Source organism: Castor canadensis, chromosome 14 (assembly GCF_047511655.1).
Source record: "Castor canadensis chromosome 14, mCasCan1.hap1v2, whole genome shotgun sequence".
Taxonomy (NCBI): domain Eukaryota; kingdom Metazoa; phylum Chordata; class Mammalia; order Rodentia; family Castoridae; genus Castor; species Castor canadensis.
This window is the reverse complement of record NC_133399.1, coordinates 104194182-104217492: the sequence shown is the minus strand read 5'-3', so window position 1 is coordinate 104217492 and position 23311 is coordinate 104194182. Positions and strand designations below refer to the sequence as shown.

Genomic DNA, 23311 nt, shown 5'->3' with positions numbered 1-23311 from the left:
TGAGACTCTGGATATGACCACCCTTGAGGTAAATTCCTGTTCACCTTTAGACCTATGAAACTGTTACTGTCAGGTAGGGGAGGAAGGGAAGGTCTGGGTCCTTCTTGGTTGTGAGTGATCTGGGTCTTTGGCAAATTGAACGAAGAATTGGACAAAATGCACAGAAGCAGCAAACAAAGCATAGATTATTGCAAGTAGAAATACACTCCCGTAGAGGAGGGAGTGGGCCTGAGCAAAGCAGCTCAAGTCCCCAATTCTCCTGTTTGTATTGTAATTTAAAGACAAAGCTGGGGCTGAGGAGGCTGAGAGGGGTGTCCCTCTTATGATCGACGGCTTTGATTGGCAGGAGAATGCTATATAACTTATTTTTAACCCACATGTCCCTACCCATAACGTGGTCTATTGTAATGACATGCATGAGATGCAGTCCATATGTATGAAGCTTTAAATAGCAGTGTCTCAAAAGGTCATTTGAGGACAGGTTCCCCAGCCCTCAGCACATGTCCTAGTTTTAAGACTTCCCCCTCTATGCAAACATCCTCCATTATCACGATGCAGAGGCCACTGAGCTGACCACAAGATGGGGGGAGGGTTCCAAGGATGTTCCAAACTGATGCTCCCTGAAGGGGGCATGTCCTAGATGGAACTTTTATGACATTTTATCAGGTCATTCTCCACCCCTTCTTGACCAACCTGTATTTCCCTGTTCTCCTGCTTCAAAACTAGGAAACAAGTTATTTGCTTCTCCCAAATACAATGATGAAGTAGGCATAGAGTGATAGCTGTAGACTTTCCCATTCAAAGTGTGACAAATGGAAAGGGGAAAAAAGCACCACTGGTCCTAAACAATTATGAGATCCAGAAAGTCAAACTCCATTGGTTGTCGAAGTCTCTGGATAACTTTCCGTGGCTATAGGCTCCAACCTCTTGAATGATGGCTCTGCCCTCTGGTCTATGCTTCCTTTCTTGATGTGTCTGTGGCTGAGTAGTTTTACGTATCTGTATTTTACCTCTAGAATTTGGGGAGGCTTCCTGCTTTCTTTCACTTTGTCGTGACTGCCAGCTCTCTTTCAATTCAAACTGGCAGTGTTTCTGCTGGTACAATATTAACACCTTCAATGTCTGTCCTTCTATCCTAATCTGTTTATGACAATTTAGGTATTCTTTAAGAAAATTCAGGCCTTGTCTGCCATGAATCTCATCTCTTTCTGGCTCCTCACAGAGTCTTTCATATCTATATTTCTATTAACAGTCTGTTGAATGAAATCTAGGGGGTTTTTTCCTATCATGCTCTTCAAATTTCTTCCAGCCTCCACCCAGTGTCCAATTTTAAAGTCACTTTTACATCTTTAGGAGTTTATTATAGTAGCACGCCACTTCCAGGTACAAACATTTATGTCAAGGTTCAATCAGAAAAGCAGACATAAATATTAAGGCATTTGCAAGGAATTGGCTTAGATGATTGTGAAAGCTGGCTAGATAAATCCAAAGTGTGTAAAGCAGACCATGAGGAAGGGTGAGCTGAAATCGTTAAGTATGAGTGGCAGGTATGGTTCACAGGTAAGTTCTTAAGCCTTTTAGCTGACTGAATCGGGGCCCCTAATAGGATATAGGATAATTCCCCTACTTAAACTTGGTGATTATAGCTTTAGTTACATCTACAAAGTACCTTCACAGCCATATGTAGATTAATGTTCGGTTGAATAACTGGCCATAATCACCAGGTCGCCATCCAAACACATCCCAGATGTGTTCAAGATTCAACAACAAAACAGGAGTGGCTGGATGGGTATAAGCAAAAAAAAAAAAAAAAAAAAAAAAAAGTAGTACAGATGAGTCAGAGAAATAATGGAGGGTCTGAAATGTAGGGTGTTATAGGCTACTGGAAAGGTTTGAAATCACAAATTCAGAGAATAAGAAGGTTCCATTAAGGCTGAAAAGCATGAACTTAGAATCCACTAGTCAGTAGCTATACAATGTCATTTCTTTAGCAGTGTAGCAGTCCAGGTTTAGGCAAGCTGAAGTCAAACACTTTAATTGATACAGAATTTTCAGAGTGGACATAATAAAAAAGGAGATAGGAGCAAGGAAGTTAATTGGTAAGAGAACTGTGGAAACACTGAGCTCAAAGGTGGGCAGGAAATAGGGTAAAGACTAGAGTGAGAAAGAACTGAGCTCATGGAATTAAAGCATGACAATAACAGTAGACCATGGGGTCAAGAAACATGAAGAACATGAGTAGATGCACGGGAGAGCTGAACAACCAAGCGGCCCCATCGATGTGGGGTTGTCTACACTTACTCCATTAGGGCTGGAAAGGTTATGGGTGGTGAAAAGGTGCAAGTGTGCTGTGGACAGGAGTCTGATGTTAAGCAGGGTAAATGTCACAGAGATGAGCCAGTGTTAAGGTGAAAAGTTGGGGTAGGAGCCAATGCCAGAGACTCACTGAATGAAGGACATTTGACAGGAGCACAGTAGGGATAGTAACAAGAGGAAGAGACCTATGGCGAAAACTAGAAGAAAGTGACATTTCCTTCCCGCTTTCAGGCTTGTGGGGAGTCAGAAAATAAGAATTACCCACTTGAGATAGCTGCAGGGGAAAGCAGTGGCCTGAGAAGACAGCCTGGTTTTGTCACTGGAAAAATGGCCTTGAAAATTACCTAGGTTCTTACATCTGGCAGAAGAATTAAAGCAAGACACAAAAGATGTAGTAAAAATAATAGTTAAAGTTTATTAGGAGAGAAATTTAGTATAACAGGATAAAAGGGGGGAAGAAATGGAAAAAAGAGAGAAACATTTCCTGCCCCCATGCAGGAAATGGAGTACAGGCTCAAAATGGCAGCCCCCATCTCCTAGTCTTATACTGGAGAGCTGGGGCAATACATGTGGTCAAGATAATGCATCTGGGTGGCCGAAATGATTGTTAAAATAGGGAGGGGTCATCCTGGCCTACCCAAATCTCAGGGACAACAGGTGTCAACTTTCCTTAGTCATGATTAATCTCCACCCATCCAAGGATCCTTGCAGCTTCTTAACATCTCAAAGGGGAAAGCAGAAACAGGTAGCTCTCTTATGTCTCTCTGTTCCTGTAACTTAGCATCTAGAAGGAGATGGGAGGGGTTAGCTGCTCTGGCTCTCCAACTTTTACTAACTTGTTCCAGTGTCAGTCTGCCCTTTAAATATTTATTAAAATAATATAAATCCCCTGTCGCCTCATATCTCTATCCTGCCTTAGCTTCAGCAAAGGCCTGGAAATACAGGGAAGCTTTAGTGAAAAGGTTGAGGAGGCAGGAAATTTGTTCACTGGGTTGGTAGAAGGCTTGGAAAGAGAGCCATGAGGTGGATCCCTGGAAAGCAAGCAGAAGCCTACAAGATGAGAGAAAGTGGGAGGAGCTCGGAGGGGATTTACTGGCCATGTGTTTTCTAAAGGAGTCACAGCATTCTCCTGGTGAAGGAGGCCAGGGACACTGAGTCTTGAGTCATCCAGGGCCTAGATGCATTCCACTTGCAAAGAAGGCCTAGCCTACTGGACAAGTATATTATGGCCTTGCCAGAAGACAGCAATAGTTAAAACTGAAGCCATGGGCTCTCAATGGGATGCATTAAGCCATGTTACAGACATGGAATTTAAGGAGGAGTAGAACCTCATCTGCATGGCTTATGACTCAGATATCATGTGAGATTCTCAGGGGTGAAGGCCAATGGAAGGAAACGTTCAGCAAATGGTTAAACCAGGGAATACAGAGGCATAATTATAAACACACATGCACATCATTATCTCTCTCTTTGAATGCTCTGCATCTTAGTATAAAAACGAAAGTTGAAGCTGTGGATATTGAGGAGGAAAAGTCTTATCCAGGGTATGTAAAATAATGATAACTGCAAACATTTATTAAGCCTTTCTTCCATGTTAGCCACTGCTCCAGTATTAACTTGGTTAATCCAAACAATCGTAAGAATAGGTATTAATTTTTTCCCATCCTGCAGATATCATAAAACGTATAAAGGATGGAGCTAGAATTCAAACTCAGAGCCCATGCTCTTAACCCAATCTTATACTACGAAGAAAACCAGAAGAGAATTGAAGAGAGCCCTAGAGAACATGAATAATTGAGACTACAGTGCAGATAACATGTAGAAAGTGAACGTGACTGGAATACATATGCAATGGATCCTAAATAAACTTATCCTAACTTATTGTAGATAAGTTCCTGACAGCAACTTGTTTTCTTGCCTTTGGCTACTTTTTTCTTGAAAGCAGAATGTGCAAAAAAAGAAAAAAAAGAATTCAATTTAGCTGGTTTTCAATTAATGATGTCTGCTTAGTGGGTTAATAAAAGCAACTTTAGCACTGGGAAAATTTCCTCTGGTCTTTCTGCATTCCCACAAGAAATTTTTATTTAAAAAATAATAATCACCATAATAATAATTTTTCTTATTTTCTGAAATAGATTCCTTGGATTCCACTGGCTAGAGCAGTAGTAAGGGGAAGATCAGGGTTTAACTTCGGTTCTCTTGGGTTGTGAATGCTGACATGGGACTTCAGGAAAACCTTCATCCAATTTTTTTCCAAATTAAATCAAGAGCATTGATAATTAGTTTCTATCAAAGACATCTAGGGGGAAATGAAAGAAACTGAAAAAACCATAAGCTGCCTTTACTTCTTCATTAATATTTGCTCCCAAATGCAGGTCAAATAAACCACCCTCACAGTTTTAAATGAGTTGCTTTAACATTGATGAATTATTTTTCTCTTTGGATTTATACCACCCATTGTGGCTAATTATTCCCACTCCATTCACTTCTTTTACTTGAGATTTTAGTCAAACAAAGAAAACCAAGCTCTATTCCCTAGAAATTGAACCCTATTCTGCTTCCAAAGTTTCTCCTACCACATATTCAGTCAGTCCCATGTGGAGTTCTCAGAGAAGTATTTCTAAGTCGAAATCCTCCAGGTTTTGACAGATACTTTGTGTAGATGACTGAGATTCTGGCTTTCAGAACCCCATGAATTGTATTTACAATAGCTAAGCTATGGAAACAGCCAAGATGCCCCACTACTGATGAGTGGATTAAGAAAATGTGGTATTTATATGCCATGGAATTTTATTCAGCCATGAAGAAGAATGAAATTTTGTCATTTGCAGGTAAATGGATGGAACTGGAGAACATCATCTTAAGTAAAGTTAGCCAGGTTCAGAAAGCCAAAGGGTGCATGTTTTCTCTCATATGTGGAATATAGACCTAGTACAAATATAAGCAGTATTATAAAAAAAAAAATAGGTCACACTAGAGGTGGTCACATATGAGAGAGGGAGGTTAAAAAGGAAGTTAGGAAGGTGAATATGGTTGATATACTTTCTACACAAGAATGAATGTAGAATTTTTAAACCTGTGAAGTCACCCTAAGAAGGGGCCTAAGTTAGAAAGGAGGAAAATAAATGGGATGAACCAATTCAGGTTATAATATATATATATATATATATATATATATATATATATAAACATGGAAATGTCACAATGAAACACCCTGTATAGCTATCTTAAACAAACAAAAATGTCTTTTTGGTTTTTTTTTACAAAAACAGAAGACAGGTGCTGGTAACAGTGGGAAGGAGAGGATATAAGGAGGGTGAATATGATGGAAATATTATGTATTAATGTATGAAAGTGGAAAAATGAGAGCTGTTGAAACTATTCCAGGAGTGGGGGAGGGGGCCTAATGGAGAATAATGGAGGGGGCGAATTCTACTATGATATATTGTAAGAATTTTTATAAATGTCACAATGAACCCCTGGTACAAGAACAACAACAACAACAACAACAATAATAATAATAATAAATAACTGCATGAATTAGAACCAAGGGCTAGCAGGCTGGAGTCTATCAGAGCTGCAAGTGCAGATCCCAGCGTGACCAGCATCATCTTAATTTTCCTTAGCTAAGGCCTCCTTTTACTCTACTGTGCCTCGCCTGGCTCATCTGTGAGATGAGTACACTGTGGTAGAGACAGGTGGCTGACTCCCATGTCCAAATTCATGCTTCCCCTCACCTGGTGCAGAAGTAACTGCTCAGTGCAGAACCACATTTCCTACCTCCAGTATCTCCTGGTGGAGCATAAAACTTGTTCTCGCCAACACAAAGTGAATGGAGTTGTGAGGCCTGGGCCTTGAGAGAGGTGGGCACGCGTCCCTGCTTGTGGTGAAGCTGGAGTAACAGGAACAAGATTTACCCTCATGCATGAGACTACTAAAACATCAGGCAATACATTTGAGGTAATGATTCCCAAGACAGGACATCAGAAATCCAAGGGCGGTGGTCCCTGAGTGAAGAGAAAAAAGATGAGTCTTATGATAGTCTAAACATACTGCATGGAGAAAGTTTCTGGTATGTACTATAAGTTTAAAAAAAGGAGACGTGGTAGCCAGGCAAAGCTCTGCCATCCTTCCTTATTGAGGAATGTCCTTATTGAGGAATGTCTTCCTTATTGAGGAATGTCTAGCCAAGACAGCTAGAGCTCAGAGGGCTCCAAGACAAAAGGGCTGTGCACAGAAAGAGTGGGCTCTGCAACCTGCAGGGGAAACCACTGAGTATTCGGTTGAATGCTGTATGAGTAAACAAACTACCTAAGGCCAGGAAAAGAATCACTCAAAAGGATCACAGGCCACGATGCCCAGAACACATGCAGGGCTAGGAACAGTGCTCATTCCAAACAGCCAGAATAGAAAAATTTCACAGTACAGAAGGCAGCAGAGTACTAGAAAGGGTGATGCCTCACTACTGGAGAAAGATTACTCTTAGAGTGAACACTGCTCGGGTCTCACCTAAACAGGCTTAAAAACAAGAGCCAAAGAATCAAATCACTTTTAAGTAACTTAACTGTCCCAGAACAAAATTCAAGCCTGTCTGTTGGGATGCAGAAATAACCAGCATTGAGTAATGTGATATTCACAATGTCTACAATATAATTAAAAATTACCAGGCATGCTAAAAGAAGAAACACACAATCCATAATGAAGACGAAAAATCATTTGAAACTGACCCATAAGTGACACAGATTATAGATAGCATCAGTAGAGAAGGAAATTCAGGATTTTGGTTTTTAGATCTGTACTCTATATATTCAAGATGCTAGATAAAAGACAGATCAAGCCAATTCGAGATATGGAAGATAATTTTGAAAGAACCAAAGTGAAGCCAGGTGTGGTGGTGCATGCCTATAATCCCAGCTACTTGAGTGGTAGAGGTAGGAGGATCATGAGGTCACAGTCTGGACAAAGTGTTAGTGAGACCCTGTCTCAAAATACAAATAAAAGGGCTTGGGATGTGGGTTAAGAGGTACTTAAGAGTACTTGCCTATCATGTATAAACCCCCTGGATTACTGCAAAAAGAGAAAAAGGGAGGGGAGAGAGAAAGAGAGAGAGAGAGAGAAACTGAAGTGAAATAGCTATCAGCATGAGTATGACAAAACAAAACTACTAGTACAAAGGGAGCAATGACAGGTGACTCCATTTTGGATGAGAGGCACTTTAGGACCAGACATGTAAAAAGGCCTGAGAAACAACAGGCTTCTCAGAGAAATGACAAGCCTCTCACCAAAATAAGAGAATGCAGCTGCACAATATGGGTTGTGATTCTCAAGGCCAGGACAAATTGAGCAGACTTTCAAGGCCAAGACAAGCTGAGCAGACCTTCCTGGAATGTTCAGTTTGATAAGGAGAGGAACAGACAGGTGGTGAAGTTCAGTGAGAAGCTGACTTGGTGCCAACCAGTCACAAATCTAGTTTCAAGGTAGAATAGTTGGACCTAAGCCAGGCAGAGCCCTATATCACTCCTAGAATTCAGCTATACTACACCTTTTGCTTTCCAAAGCCCCTCCCGTCCATATGGGAGCTTTGCTAGCCTTTCAACAAACTTTGTGCTTGCTTTACTCTTAACTCCTGGTCCAGCATCTTCAATCATGGACTTTACCAGGACATGACCTCAAGATCAACCATCCAGTTTCACTAGACCTACTAAATAACTTCAATTAGGTTTCAAAATATAAAATTAATGCACAAAATCAGCTGTAATTCTTTGTTGAAGTAATGAACAGTCAGAAGATGAAATTTAAAAGTAATACCTTTTATAAAAGCAACAAAAAATGTGAATTATTTAGTGATAAACCTGGCAAGAGATGCATAAGACTTGTACACTGAAATGAGTCTCAGAACTTACCCAAGACCAGCAATCTCTCTCGCTCCCCTCAGCCACTATCTCTCCCTCTCTCTCCCTCTCCTCCACCTCATTTCTACCTCTGTCTATCTTTGTCGGTCTCTGTCTCTCTTTCTGTCTCTGCCTCTCTCTCTCTTTCAACAGCTCCATTACCCCCTACTCTAACCAGGCCGTTGCTCTCTACCTAGTTTTTATTTCCTGTTCCCTAGTCTGAAGCCTGCTCCAAGATTTCATAAAAAAATCTCTTTTTGAGACCAGCCTCTGGCATCGATGTCAGGAAGAGATCCTCTCTGCATCTGACCCATGTATATAAAATGTAATCGAGTCTTTTATGTTGTATTAGTCCACTGCTACCTTTACACACACATTGGTTGATGTACGCCATCCTTACAGCACCAAGGTCCTCCTCCCAGTCCTGAGACTCCAGGCCTTCAAGAAGGGGATGGATGACAAGGGTGGACAGCAACGGCAGCTATGTTGGGACCAGACCCCCTCCCCCTTGCAGGTGGTTTACCAGAAATTCCTCACCTGATCCCAAAGAATGACAGAGGGACAGTTGTTAACCTTTATCTCCAGGTGGGCACCAAGGACAGTTGAACAGATGAGTGACCTAAACACAGCTTATCTTCCTTGGTTGCCAGGCAACAGCACTCCTTAGCAACTCACCAGAATTTCCCACTCAGCCACCTTTCTGGTACTTTTCCACCAGCTCTCCCTGTATCTAGACAAGCCTGCGTGTGGAGGCTCTAGCCCCCTTGCTGGAGACCCCCTCCACAGGCTCTCTTTCCCAAGTAAAACCTGGGCTGATGTCGTGCTATCTCCCACCTATCCTTCCATGCCCTCTTCCGTCTAACAGTAATCACCTAAAATGCATGAGTAGTTGAATAATTCTCCTTAATACATAAAAAATACTTCAGGAACCAATTAAAATAAGAACATACCTTTATCCAGGGAGCTCCCTCAGTCATTGGATGCTATGTCCGGATTGCAACAGATCTGAGCCTTGGCCTTGGTTTCTGAAGCAGAAGTTTATTGCTCCTTTGCTCAAGGAGGTCCCCTCGCTATCTCCAGGCATTTGAGACAATCCGTTATCCGGACAGCCTCCCTCCCATTACCCCCACAGAGAACTCTCTATTCTGATGAGATCAGTTTCCTCTCAGGTCCTCCACGCATTCGAGATGCCATGGTTTGGGTGTGATTTCTCCCCCAAAGCTTCATGTGCAGGAAGCTTGGTCCCCAGTGGAATAGTATTGACCTGGTAAGGTCTTTTGAGGAAAGTAATTAGGCTGGGGGCATCACCCTCAAAAGGAATTGGTGTACTTATCATAGGACGGTTAGTTCTCACGAGAGTGGGTTGTTGTAAAGGAAGCCTGGCTCCTCTCTGTTTCCTGCTTCCTCTCTCATTCTATGACCCTCTTGCTCACATGTGTTCCCTCCATGTTATGATATAGCCAAAAGGGCCTCACTGGAGGTCACCAGATGTGGCTATCCAATCTTGATTTTGGGCCTCTAGAACTGTAAGTCCAAATAAACCTATTTTCTTTATAATGAACTCAGCCTCTGATCTTTTGTTATAGCAATAGAAAGCAGCGTAACATACCAGGATAGTTCTCAACTGCCAAGGTTTTGATGAAGTTGATATCTTTCTGAAATCTTCATCCTTTTCCTTGTGTCCAAACAGATTTCCCGAGATTGTTTTTTTTTTTTTTTTGAGTGGGTCTGGGGTTTGAACTCAGGGCTTCACACTTATAAAGCCAGTGCTCTACCACTTGAGCCACACCTCCAGTCCACTTTTCTCTAGTTATTTTGGAGATGGGCACCTCAGGAACTATTTGCCTAGGTTGGCCTCGAACCATAATCTTTTTGATCTTAGCCTCCCAAGTAGTTAGGATTACAGGGATGAGTCCAGCTCCCTAGATTCTTAGACGTCTTGGTTTGTACACGTCCTCCCTCTGGGCCACTCTAGTACTAACTTCTGGCACCACACATTTCACTGTTATTTATAAGACCTCATTTGATCATCATCTTGTTGAGAAAGACCTCAATCCTTTGTGAATTAGGACTGATCTACAGATCCCTGTACCTCTTATGATGCCTGTAGTGCAATGGTCCTTAAAAGATGCGAGTCAAAGGAATGTCCATCTAGCTTTTAAATGGACAGTGTCTTGGGGAAACACTTAGTGGGAATAACTTGGGTTCTAAGCAGAACTGTAACAGAACTGTCGTTGTGGCCTCCGGCAAATCATAAAACTTCCTAAGACTCAGTTTCCTCCTGGGCAGAACAGACGTGTTAACCTCATGGTGGATATTGTTAGGTCCTGGTTTGTGAGGCTGGTGTGTGGGTTGTGAAATGTTTCATAGAAGAAGTAGGAAGTGAGGCAGAATCAGTTTTATTCACCATCTATGGAAAGCTAGAAGTACTGGCCCAGAATGAGACTAGGGCTGGGGTTTATAAGGTTTAGAAGGAATGTATGCTGATGTTCTGGGCCTTTTTGGTTCAGCTAGCTGTTTTAGGAAGTGGCTAGGTGGTCAGTTTCTCACTGTTTTGCCAAGGCAGCTGTTTGTTAGCTTGTACAGTCTTTTTCTATGGCACCATGTGGTCAGAATATGTTGTCAACAAGATGCAAGTGGGCCGTGCTTGGGTTCAGATGAATAGTTTGTGAAAAGCAAAGTAAAACAGCCTTCCTGCCACAAAATAGATCCTTTTTTTTTTTCTTTTTTATAAAACGAAGTTAATTTTGTAGTCTCAATTAGAGGCTAATCTGAGCTGAGGTCTTACAGATACCGCACTCACACATTTGCTGTGGAATGTTTTTTGTTGTTGTGAGTTTGGTGGTGCTGGAGTTTGAACTCAGGGCTCCACACTTGGCTAGGCACGTGTTCTATCATTTAAGCCACTCCAAGTGGCTCCAAGTGATGAGTGTGAAGCAATTTTATTTTTGTACAGTGGATCATGGACTTGCAAATAGTAAGGCAAATGGGGAGAGGGATATGGAGAAAAGGCGGCCGAGCATCATGGGAAACAGCGAATCAGTTCTGGTGGTTCAGGAAGCAGATCCCAAGATGAAATGAGAAGCCTCAGGGGTGAGCGTTATTACCCCTCCTCCCCATGTCCTCACTACCCCATCTCCTTGGCACCCCAATATCATCCCATCTTCCTTTTGCAAATTGGATCTGTCCCCTTGCTGGGTGATGGACACTCTCAGAGAAAACTCAGCTTCCAGGACATGAGGGTCTTAGCTCAAATCCTTCCCTGCCTATAGGAGTCAGGGAATGACCACCTGTACCTGGTTGGTGGGCTGGATCATCCAGTTTGGAATAACATCCCGAGAGGCTTCATGCACTGAGCTTGGAGTGGTCTGTCTGGTTTGGTCCCGGTTCCTTCCATCACCATTGGCTGGGGCTGGCTCCTCATTGCTGCCTGAAGAGTGACTTTGCCAAGAACCCACGATCAGCTTTGATGAGAGGAATGTCTAAATTCATATACAGGAAAATAAATTTCTTAAGAAAGAAAACAGTTGGTGGCAATAATCTTACCTACAAAGAAGACATTTTCCCCAAGGTTTCTAAGATCCAAGGATTCTTTGGCAAGGCTCAAAGTTCCTGGTGTCCATATTTGCCTTTTCCTAATTAATGCAGTAATAGTTCTTGCAAGAATAAAATATTTCTAACCAGCATCCTGAGAGAGGAAATTGCCCACCCCCAGCAAGCCCAGGGACCAAGCCTGTGTAGTGTTGTGTGTATGACACCCATAATGTAGTATGATGCCTGCACACCCATGGACAACACATATTTAACACACTATCTGTTGTGTTCCCTGACTTACAAACAGCTTCAATATTAAATGTGCCTATGAACAGCTTCCTTGTCTGTCTTCTTCTTCCCCTAGGACGTCTTTCTATGTCATAACAGTGAGACAAGCATCCCTATAGTCAATGATAAGACAGGGTGTTAACAAATACAGGAGGGAAAAGAAAGAGCAACACAGGGGATGAATTCGATCAAAGTACATTATAATTAATGCATGCTAATAATAAAAAAGATACACTAATGAGTAAACCTATACCATTTGAATTAAAGCATCTATCGGTCTACAATCATACAAATACTGCAAGCATATAATAATTATCTGCATCTCACAGTGAAAATAGTTTCTGGGAAAATTTCATTTTGTGTCCTAAATAAGTTACTTTGAACACAACTCTTAATTCCTTTATATATGCTTAAAAGATATTCCAAAAAAATACATCTTCTTTCTATATTTTCCTATGACGTAAATAGCAAGCAGATTGCTTGCTCCATTTTATAGATGAATACATGGGGAGCAGTGGCTGGGTGTGGAGGCTCAAGCCTGTAATCCTAGCTACTTGAGAGGTGGTGATTAGGAGGATGGCGGTTTGAGACCCAGCTTGGGAAGCTGGAGAGAGAGGGGAGAATTTTCAAGACCCATCTCAACCAATGGGTGGGCACGGTGGTGCATGCCTGATATCCTAGCTATGCCCTATGCCGTGAAGTAGAAATAGGAGCATTGCAGTCCAGGCTGGCCTAAGCATAAAATAAGACCCTATTTCAAAAATGACCAACACATAAGGCAGGCCTGTCCCCCTAGGCCTCTCAGAGTGTCTTATACCAGAGCAAAATGTGGCCCTGAATCATTGCCTGGCCTCTGTGTCCATAGGCTGCTGGCACTGAAGTGGGTTGTACAGTGGGGGAATAAAATGATCAGTGTAAAAAGGGATGGTGGAGTGACTCAAGTGGAGAGTTCCTGCCTAGCAAGTGTGAGGACCTGAGTTCAATCCCCAGTCCCCTCCTCCAAAAAAGTGGGGGACAGAAAGCAAATGAATACAAGTCAACTCCCTGTAAAGCTATCCTTATCTCAACTAGCAAAAACCCTTGGTCCTTCCTATTATTGCTTATACTCTCTCTTCAACAAAATTAGAAATAAGGGCAAAATAGTTTCTGCCAGGTAGTGAGCGGGGAGGGGGACAGAGGGAGGGAGGGGGTGGGGGGGTAAGGGAGGGGGTGGGGGGGAGGGGGGAGAAATGACCCAAACATTGTATGCACGTATGAATAAAAGAAAAAAATAAAATAAAAAACATTTCAGCCAAAAAAAAAAAAAAAAAAGAAGGAAAGCAAATGAAACAAAACAAATTGTCCCAAGCTCTTGAGCAGATTTCCTTCTCCTAAGCAATACTGCCTGGCCAGCACAAACTCATTTTCCAGATAAATAAGCAGAGAACCCGAAAAGAGAGAGAGAAAGAACAGGAGGAGGAAGAAGAAGACAGGACGAAGGAAGGGACGGAGAAAAGGGACGAGGAGGAAGATGAGGAGGAGAGGAAGAGGAGGAGGAAGAGGAAGAAAGAAGGGGAAGGAGAAGGAGAAGAAGGAGAGGGGGAAGAAGAAGAAGGAGGAGGGGAAGTGGCGAAAAAGGAAGAGAAAGCAAAACTTGCTCAATATTGCCTTAGGAGTCTTCACTTTTAGATCTCTGCTTTGGCAGATTGGTAGCATTCAGTTATTGTGCTAAGAGGAATGAAAGAAACCCAAAACTCAAAGGGATGCCCGCACTGTGCTATGTGTCTACCAATCAACCAACAGCTTCCTAGCTGAAAATGAAGTATCCCAAACCCTGCCTTTTCCTCCTGGCTCCCCACACTGGCAGCACTGGTGGGAGAGTGCCATGTTTTCTGAGGTGCCCCTCCAGCATGCCCTCACTGGGCTACTGTATTTAGGGAGAACTCCAAAAGGAAACTTCCCTTCCATTCTTTCTCAATAATGCATCCCAGGCACTGCATACCAGGCTCCTATTCACATGGCTGTGCGGGTTAGTTCCAGGCCCAGCCATTACCAGCAAATGCGGTGACATTAATATGAGTAAAAGCAGGAAAAGGGATGAAATAAAACATATCCTATTGGAGGAAATGAGAGCTGCTTAAGAAAGGAAAACACACATAGGAAGGACGTGGGCATATCAGGATACAAATAGGCCCCCGGGGAGCTGTGGATTCCACAGGCATGATGTTACTGAAGTACTTGATATTAGAGTAAGCACCTGCAGATATGAATTACATCCTTGTTCAGACCACTAACATTGCAGCACTGACATTGCAGGAAGCGCTTATGGTGTATTTCAAATCCTCCTGCCCACTGCAGAAATATCCAGTAAATCAATCGTGATAAAGGGTACCAGCTAAAAGGCTTAAAATGCTGAACAAGCCACCTCCCTCCTCAGAGAGACTGCCACCCTTAATTTATTTGGGGTTTCCCTAGTTACTCCTGCCTCCAGCCCGCAGGGAAGCTGAGATGGACTGTTAACGACTTCTGTGCTGGACTGGGGAGAAGCAGGAAGCTGGGTGTTGGGGGGACGTTTTCGTCATTGGCTTTTTAAAACTTATTATTTGAAATGTAATATTTGTACATCTCTATGGGGTATATTTTGATCGTTCAATATGTATACAGAGAAGGATAATCAAATCAGGCTAATAAGCACGTCCATTGTTTGTAATTCCCGGGTGTGTCCTGGAAGTCACTAACACCCACACTCTTAGTTGTCACAGCTATAAAAAAGGAGGCAGTGCTCTTCTGCCTCCTTTGGGGAGAGACTCGGAGTTGTGAACCAGGCTCATTTTATTTGGTTATGATCACAATGTCTTCTATATACTCGGAGCAGGCTTTCTAGTAATTGTTCTGTAAGTAGAAAAACAGAGGTATAAATGGAAATTTTCATGACTTTCCTAATAAGAAAAGAGACAACATGAAATATCTAGTCCAGCAGAACGGCTGATTTAAAACTGATGTGCCACACCAGAAGAGAAAAAGACTAGAGAAAATGTGCCCACGCTCTAATAATAGCTATCTTTGGGTGGCAGAATTTGAGGAAATTTTATCTTCTTTTCTGCATTTCTCAAATACTCTATAACCCTAGTGTGATGATTAATTTTATGTGTCAACTTGACTGAGCCATGGGATATCCAGCCGTTTGGTTAAACATTTTCTGGGTGTGTCTGTGAGAGTGTTTTGGATAAGATTGACATTTTTTTTTTCTTGTCAGTACTGGAATATGAGCTCAGAGCCTCGTGCTTGCTAGGCAGGCACTCTACCACTTCAGCTGTATTTTTTATGTTAGTCATTTTTCAGATAAGGTCTTGCATATTTGCCCAGGACTGTCCTCAGTCATGATCCTCCTACCTATGGTCTCCTGCATACTTGGGATCATATAAGCACTTACCACAACTCCCAGCTTATTGATTGCGATGAGGTCTCCCTAACTTTTTGTCTGGGCTGGCCTTGAAAGGCGATCTTCCTGATCTCTGCTTCCAAAGTAGCAGAGACTACAGGCATGAGCCACTCACTACTCCTGGCCAAGATTAACATTTGAATTTGTAGATGGAGTAAAGCAAGTTACCCTCTCTGCTGTGGGCCTCATTCCATCAGCTGAAGACCTGAATAGTTTAAAAACAAAACAAAACAAAACAAAAGCCTGGGTAAGAGGAAATCTCTCTTCTTGACTTTGGACTTGGCTTTTCTGATCTCCAGCTTGCCAAAGGCAGATGTTAAGACTGCTGCCTCCAGTACTACATGAACCACTTCCAATAATAAATCTCTTCACACACACACACACACACACACACACACACACACACACCCGTTATTGGTTCTGTTTCTCTGGAGAGCCCCAACTCATATAATTTGTTTAGCATTTACACATTTACTATGTTCTTTCCTATTGTTTCTATAACTAGAAATACTTTTTAAATTATGTATGCAGATTTAAGGAGAGCCATGTAAAGAAAACCTCACAAAATTAATCCCACTGAGAGCATTAATGTCTCACTTCTGGTTTAATTTTGATATCTATTCTTATCACATAAATCTGAATGCACCTAGAGAGTATAAACACCAGAATCATTTCTGTAGCATCACTCAAAGCCTTTACTAGTTCTGAAAACATTTTGTGTGTGTGTGTGTTTAACATTATTGCATTAGAAATGAAATCTTTTTTTTTTTGGTCGAACTGGAATTTGAGCTCAGGGCCCCATACTTGCTTAGGCAAGCCACACCCTCAGCCTTTCTGTTTTTTAGTTTATTTTTCAGGTAGCATTTTTGCCTGGGTTGGGCTTTTGACCATGATCTTCTGACTTCTGCTTCCCATGTAGCTGGGATTATAGGCATGAACCACTGTCCCTGGCAGAAATCGGTTCTGGTTCTATGCCCATGTTACTCTTTTTTAAATAATTTTAAATCAATAAAAGCAAATGTCTTAGCTTTGTTTTCTTTGAAAAGATGGGTTTCAATAAAAACTTGTGGACACTGCATAGTGGGAGGCTCTCGGGGCAATAGCAATAACTACAACCGTAGTGAACGTCTATCGAGTGCTGTGTTTTAATTCTGACTTAGATGGTTCTCATTACCCCCTGGGTCTTAGGAGCGTCATTCCCATTTGTCCTAGAGGAAATCAGGATGGTGAAGAAACGGTGACACACTGCAGGTCAGGTGATCTAACAGATAGCAGAGGTGAGGCTTTCTCCTCTTAGTCTTAATTTCTTCCCTGTAAAATGGGCCACCATCTCCATGCTTGAAGAGTTGCTGTCAAGCAGAGATGGATGCCCAGGAAATGACATAAGCGTATATGCTGAAGCTTTAAATCTGACTGGTATTTTCATCAACTTTCATCAATTACATGAGTCTCGTCTGACTTGTTCCACTTGAAAAAACTGAAGTTCAAAGTTGGGAAATAATTCACCCACATAGTTAGTGGCAGCTCCAGAAAGAAAATCCTGGAGTGATGGCTTGTGTTCCTAATGAGGCATAAAGATAGACACAGCCATAGCCCGAGAGGCCGTGTTCTAAGGAGGCTGGAGAGAAGGCAGTCCTCCCTCTGGCCAGATGTTCAGGAACAGGCGAGTGTGATGATTCTGGGGGGAAAAGCGTTTGTTTGATTGTTGACTTTTATTAAGCCTTTATGAAATAAGGAATTCTCTTCAGAGTTCTCAGCTTCATTGATTTCTTCTACACAGAACGCCAAGAACCGAATGTTCCTTAATAACCATCAGCCCGAGTAGGACTGAGTTTGGCTGGATGGAAAAAGGAGGGTGTGGGAAGTGCTAGGGAAAGAACAGGCAGGGAGCAACAAAGAAGCAAAGAGGAGAAAGGAAAAGAGGAGAGAGAGAAAAAAAGCAGTTGATTGTGATTTCAACAACCCACCATGTTCTGAGAATTTTCCAAGAGCCTGGGTCTATCCTAGGTTTCTTACTTACATTACTTAAGTCTCACAACATAAACTGAAAGTGTGGACATTGCTATCATTTCAGCCAATGAATTTGAGATTAAGTTCTCAGGCATTCAGCTATGTAGTGGAGCTGGGCTCCAAATCCAGGTCATTGTGACCCGAGATCCCAAAATCTGAACCTCTGTAGACAGGGATTCCAGATATTGCCAGGCACTCTTTCTCAGCTTGGCCAATCAGTGGCTAACTGGAGGTTCCCAAGCTACTTGGAGTTCTCTTCAAAATGCATGGCCTGTGACTTAACGATTCTTTTCCTATTGAATTTTAAAGCAACTGATAGGGCAGGACTCGGATTCAAGCACAGAATTTTATTTAAGTAGAATTGATGCTGGTTCCAAAAGGATTTGGCCAGAATTCCTCAGTATTCAAGGGTCAATCATCCCAGTAAATTGTGTGTCCCTTTTCTGTTCTCTGAGTTTGGACAGAAGAGGGCTGCATTAGATCCATCAGTTCATTTAGTTGGGAACTGAGAGAACAAAATGACATCTCTGAGCAGAGCCTGAGGTACGCCAACAGATGAGGTCAGGTTCTAAAGGGAGTCTAACCACCCAAAATGTGAACGACGTCCTCAGCATGTCCTGGGGAAAGAAACCTTCCTTTCAAAAATAAACTTGACTAAAGGGATCTGAAGATAAAAGGGTTGGTTTCCAGCCAGCAACAAAACTGTGCAAAAGGATAACGATGATTTTGAATAAAACTCTTGGAGAGCTCATCAGAATTAGAAAGATGTGTAAAAAGAAAATCCAGACAGCTTGGGCCTGGCGGGGACAGGTGAGTACTGACTTAGGGGGGCCAGCAGAGTGGACTCTTGTGTTTTTTAAATAACTTCTTGGTTTTGTAATAGAATGTGATGGTCAGTGATTAGGTAACAAAGAGTACAACTTGCACTAGATTTGATGTGGAAAGAATACAGGGATTACAGTCCTAAGAACTGGGTTCAAATCCCAGGTCTACCACTTCGAGAAGGTCCTTCGGACAGTTTGTTAACATCTGTGAGTCTTCACTGCTATGATCTGCAAGCTGGAGCGAATGATAAGTCTGTGAAAGTGCTGTTGAGAGAATTGGATGAGCTTTTTTTCCCAAAGCATCTAGCACTGTGCCTGGCATGTCCTATGTGTACTGAAGCTGCTTGATCACGTCTGACTCTGTGTCAGAGAAACACTGTGGGACTGCTTCAATTAAATAAGTAATCGCCTTCATAAGTCACCTTGTATTTGTAGGAACCATACCCTGAAGCATTTTATAGGCAAAGAGGCATCATGCCTGTAACTCTACTTAAATGGTTCAGAAAAAAGACATACACAGAGACAGACAGAGGTAGAACTCTAAGCTGGGCATAGTGGTAAACACCTGTAATCCCAGTGACTGGGGCGGTGGAGGCAGGAGGATCACAGGTGTGAGGTCAGCTTGGGCAAAGTTAGTGAGATCCTATCTGGAAAACAAGCTGAAAGCAACAGCACTGGAGATGGAGCTCAATGGTACAGTGCTTATCTAACAAACATGAGGCCCTGAGTTTGAACCCCAGTACCACAATAAACAAAAAGGAGAGGCTGATGGAAAGTCAATATAGTAAAATGACAATTTTGGAAGAATTTTAGTGAAGGTACTTTGTACTATTCCTATACCTTTAAGTATAAAATACTGTCAACATGAAAAGTAAATGTTATGTATTGAATGTTATGAATTCAACCCTCACACTATGGTAAGAGCAAAACACTATGCCTGTTTAAATTTGAAACACTTTAGAAATGCTAGAATGATTACGAGTGACACGTTATCCAGCACCCCCATCCCAGCCCCGTGACTGTCCCAAGGGTGCAGAATGCATTTGGATTTCTTGCTGTGGAAACAGAATACCCTCCAGAGCCTCTGGAACCCCATCACTGCAGTGGTAGTCAACACCTCACCCCTCACCAGCATCCATTCCAGTGTCCCTCCTCCGTGGACCGGTGGCTTGAGCTAGCTTCTGCCTCCAGGTGATGAAAGACTGGGTAGTGACAAAACAACCCAGATAGAACACAAGCAACATGGAGAGGGAAAGACCATGCTTTGTGACACAGGGACCTGGTCCCACCTTGCCTTAGAAGTTGTGTGACTTTCCAACTCACTGCCTCAGGTTTGCACATCTGTAAGGTGAGATAGCTGGAAAAACAGTCCCTAAGTTTTTTTTGTTTTTCATCTCCACCATTTTAATTGTATGCAACTGTCAGGTATGTTTCCAGTTTTGTAACTACAGGCACAAAACAACCTACCCTAAAATTTTGTGATTAACATTTTACTGAACCATGGCCACACACAGGAACACAATATGGGAGAAATGGGGTAATCAAATGATGGATGAGCTAAGTTTTCAAATTGGTGAACTCCCGAGTGTCCCTTGGAGAAGTTGCTGGAGAAAAGAATGTAGCTTCCCCCAAATTTGGAGGCTCACTCTTTCAGGAGAGAAGTCCCATTTTCTCCCCCAGACTTCACGGTACCACTGTAGAAGCCAGAGCAAGATGCCGGAGGAACGTGTTTACTGTAATAAGGCTCTCAGCTCTCAGGCATGCCAACTAAAATGATGTTCCACTCACTGCCTGATAATTAATGGTCACTTAACAAACATTGCTTTTGGCTCTTGCCGTCCAAAGTCCTCAAGACAGAACATGTGCCAGTGACACTTCCCAGACCTCCCGACAGAAGTGGCACCAGCTGCCCGCAGATCTCTTCCTGGACTTGGGGTGCCCAGCAGGGTGCAGGGATGGCTATTCAACTCAAATTACCCCACCACTGTCCTGAGGACAGGGCAAGACCCCCTGGTGGAAACGGTTCTTTTGCCAGACTTTAGCAAGAACCTGGCCATCTTCCACCATCCTTGGCTAAAATGCGCACCTGGCCCTCCTGCCAGACTGAAGGTGGACACACTTTGGGTGGTGAGAAGATTCATGTATTTGATTTCCACGGCTAGGAAAATAAGAGAGCAAGGCTGAGAGTTTTGAATAGATGGCATGCAAGTCTTGCTTCAACTGGTGTTTTCAATACAAGATTCCATGCACAGCCTCCCCATAATTTCATAAAGAAACATCTGAACTAGGAATGAGGAGTGCAGCAGTTGTGCTAACAGGAGTGATTCCTTTGGAGGGATGCAGGATGGGATTGAGGGCTACAGACAGGAAAGCAAGTCTGGAAGCCAGAAGAGGGCCCCCAAATGGAGGGCAGCTCTCCAACCAGGGCATTTCTGATAACATTAGTAAACCTAGCACAGAGAACATTCCCATTTTGCTTGCATGACCTCTCATTCACCACTCCCAAATCTTTGCCTCTTTGTCACAACACTTGAATCAAGGATGAATGGGCTGGAGAGCCAGGCCAACTCCAAACTCCAGCCCTGCCAGTGAGATGCTCCAGGATCTCTGGCAAGTCACATCAGTGCTTAATTTCTCAGCTTCCTGACCTGAAACACCTGGTATGTAGATGAACAAGACAGCAGAATACTCTTCTTCTTTTGGTGATAGAGGGGCAATAAGTGGGCATCTGAACAAGGTATTGGATCCTGAGCCTACAGAAACAAGATGTACCTCTCTATTGTCTGATTTTCATGGCAGCCACACAAGCAGGTCTTACTAACAGTCCCACTTTACAGATGAGGTAACAGAGACCAGCAGAATTTTTTAGCTGTTTTAAGCATTTTTACCTTTTACATTTTTTATTTTGAAATAATTATACATTCACAGGAAGTTGCAGAAATGGTAGAGGCCCCTGCACCCTTCAGATTTTCCTCCATGGGTGCACAGTCCAAGAGGACTTTCAGTTGGGTTCCCCTCAGGTGCACACACAGCTCAGCAATGGAGCTGAACCCTCTAGGATCAGTCAAGGGTTTGATTGGAGCCATGGAGGGATTTTATTGGGATAAAGGACTAGAGAGCAGTGCCTTGGGGAGGCTGGGCTAATCTTCGGATTGGAAATTTATGAGACAAGACAATAATTGAGGTTTGCTGACATGCTCAGAAAGAGAAACTGGCCCCACTCATCCAGTCTTCATGGAACCTGCCAGCTCACTTCACGGGCCTACAATCTGTTAACGAGGCCCTGGATACCTCTGAGCTTCCAGTCACCAGCTGGGCATTTGGTGATGAAAGGCTTGCTGTCATTTCAGTCCCTCAAGTTCCTTCACCCTCCCATCCATTCTCCTTTCCAAGTTACCAGTATCTGGGGCCAGTAGAGGGGACGCAGCCAATTCTACCCCGTTCTTTCTCCACTCCAACTTGTGAACTTGGACAGGAAAATAGCTCCCACATTTCTTACTGCACTATTTATTGGATGGGAGTTATTTCATCAATCATTAACATCCTTCTCTGAGAACCAGTTCCCAAGAAAGAGGAAACTCGATCCTCTTCTCTGGAGTGGATAGTGCTTACAAGGCCATACATGGTCATGTGATGTTTTCCAAATGCAAGACAAGTGTTGCCTCCTTTTCTGTTGGGCTCAATGCCCCAGAGGTCCCAAAATCCTTTAGGAAAATTTAAGTAGATGAAGCATCTAATGCCACCCTCAGCAAGGACACCATTTGGAATCAGTGGTGACTGCTACATCCTAATCTGTCCCAGGGTTTGGTGGCACACCCCAGCTCATGAAACTGAGCAAGTGTGAGTAACGGCCAGCACAAAGAATACTTGTGTTCCCTGAAAAAACAGTAAAGGAGAAATGTTCTCTCTGACCCCCTCTAAAACAAAAACCTTTACAGAAAAAAACCTCCCTGCTCAGCTGCAGTAAGGTGAAAGGTTAAATGTGGACAGAGGTGATATATAAGCAGTTTCTTAGTTTTCTGGTGGGAATACTTAACAACCTAAGTAAATTTCCCCAGGAGGTAATCTATTATATTTTGTCCAATTTCTTCCTCCAAGAACTGAATCAATTCATGATGTAATGCTCAGGGGAGAACAATCTTTTGGAAACAGAGTATCTTTCTGGGGACAAGGTTGAAGAAAACATCTTAATATTGTTACAGCTTTTGGCCTGGTGGTAACAGCTCTTTGCTGGTGGATGGCAGAGCCAGAGGGGAAGGCAGGAGAATGTCAAAAGGACATTCCCTGATCCCACCCTCCCCCGCAAAAAAAGTGTTTGGGAGATGCCTAGGATTGTTTTCTTCCCTTGGAGAAATACAGAATAAATCTACTTGGACATTTACAGGACAGCCGTGGGACCCTGGTGCATACTTTAGGGACAAGTTGAGAATGCTGTTTGAGTGTTGACTGGCACCTGAATGTAGAAACACTTGTAATTTAAACAGAACTTCTGGATTCTTCTCTGCTCCCAATTCTGCCCCCCCACCCCGCCCCGCAAAAATGTAATAAAGAAGAAAAGGTAATCAACACTCGTCATTAGTTTGAAGAACACAGATGCAACTTTTGATGAGTCCTGAGAGATTCTGTCTGACTTCATGGCTGTGGATGTCAATGTGGCCTCCAGCTAAGCTTTTACAGGAACAGAGGAAAATCTCCCAATGGCCTAACTTCTCACCTCCTTAAGTATCCAAGTGCTAGAAGATGGAGGCAGCTGAAGCAAGTGAAGTCAACAACCCGCCAAGAAGCAGGATGTCTCTAATCTTTACCAGTCACTTCCTCTGTCATCCTAAAATAAGGCAAGAACAAGACTAAATCTTTCCAGAGATAGGACGACACGTGACGGGTGTCTTAGAAGGTGTTCTGTATGCCTTACTACAGTGTGGGTTGCAAAAGACAAAAACAAACAAAGCAAAACGAGGAGGGCAAAGCCTGGGTTAAGGGTTACAAGTGGGTGGACCTAAGTTATTTATTTAAAGGGAAGGTGGGTT

The 23311-nt window shown here is 42.8% G+C and overlaps 1 non-coding gene across 1 annotated transcript; it reads left to right on the top strand.

Moving 5' to 3' along the window:
* Nucleotides 1-12788: 12788 nt before the first annotated feature.
* On the top strand, nucleotides 12789-12924 carry LOC141417096 (small nucleolar RNA SNORA42/SNORA80 family). Its single transcript, XR_012441716.1, has one exon. It is a non-coding gene; the product is annotated as a small nucleolar RNA SNORA42/SNORA80 family (small nucleolar RNA).
* The last annotated feature ends 10387 nt before the right edge of the window (nucleotides 12925-23311 follow it).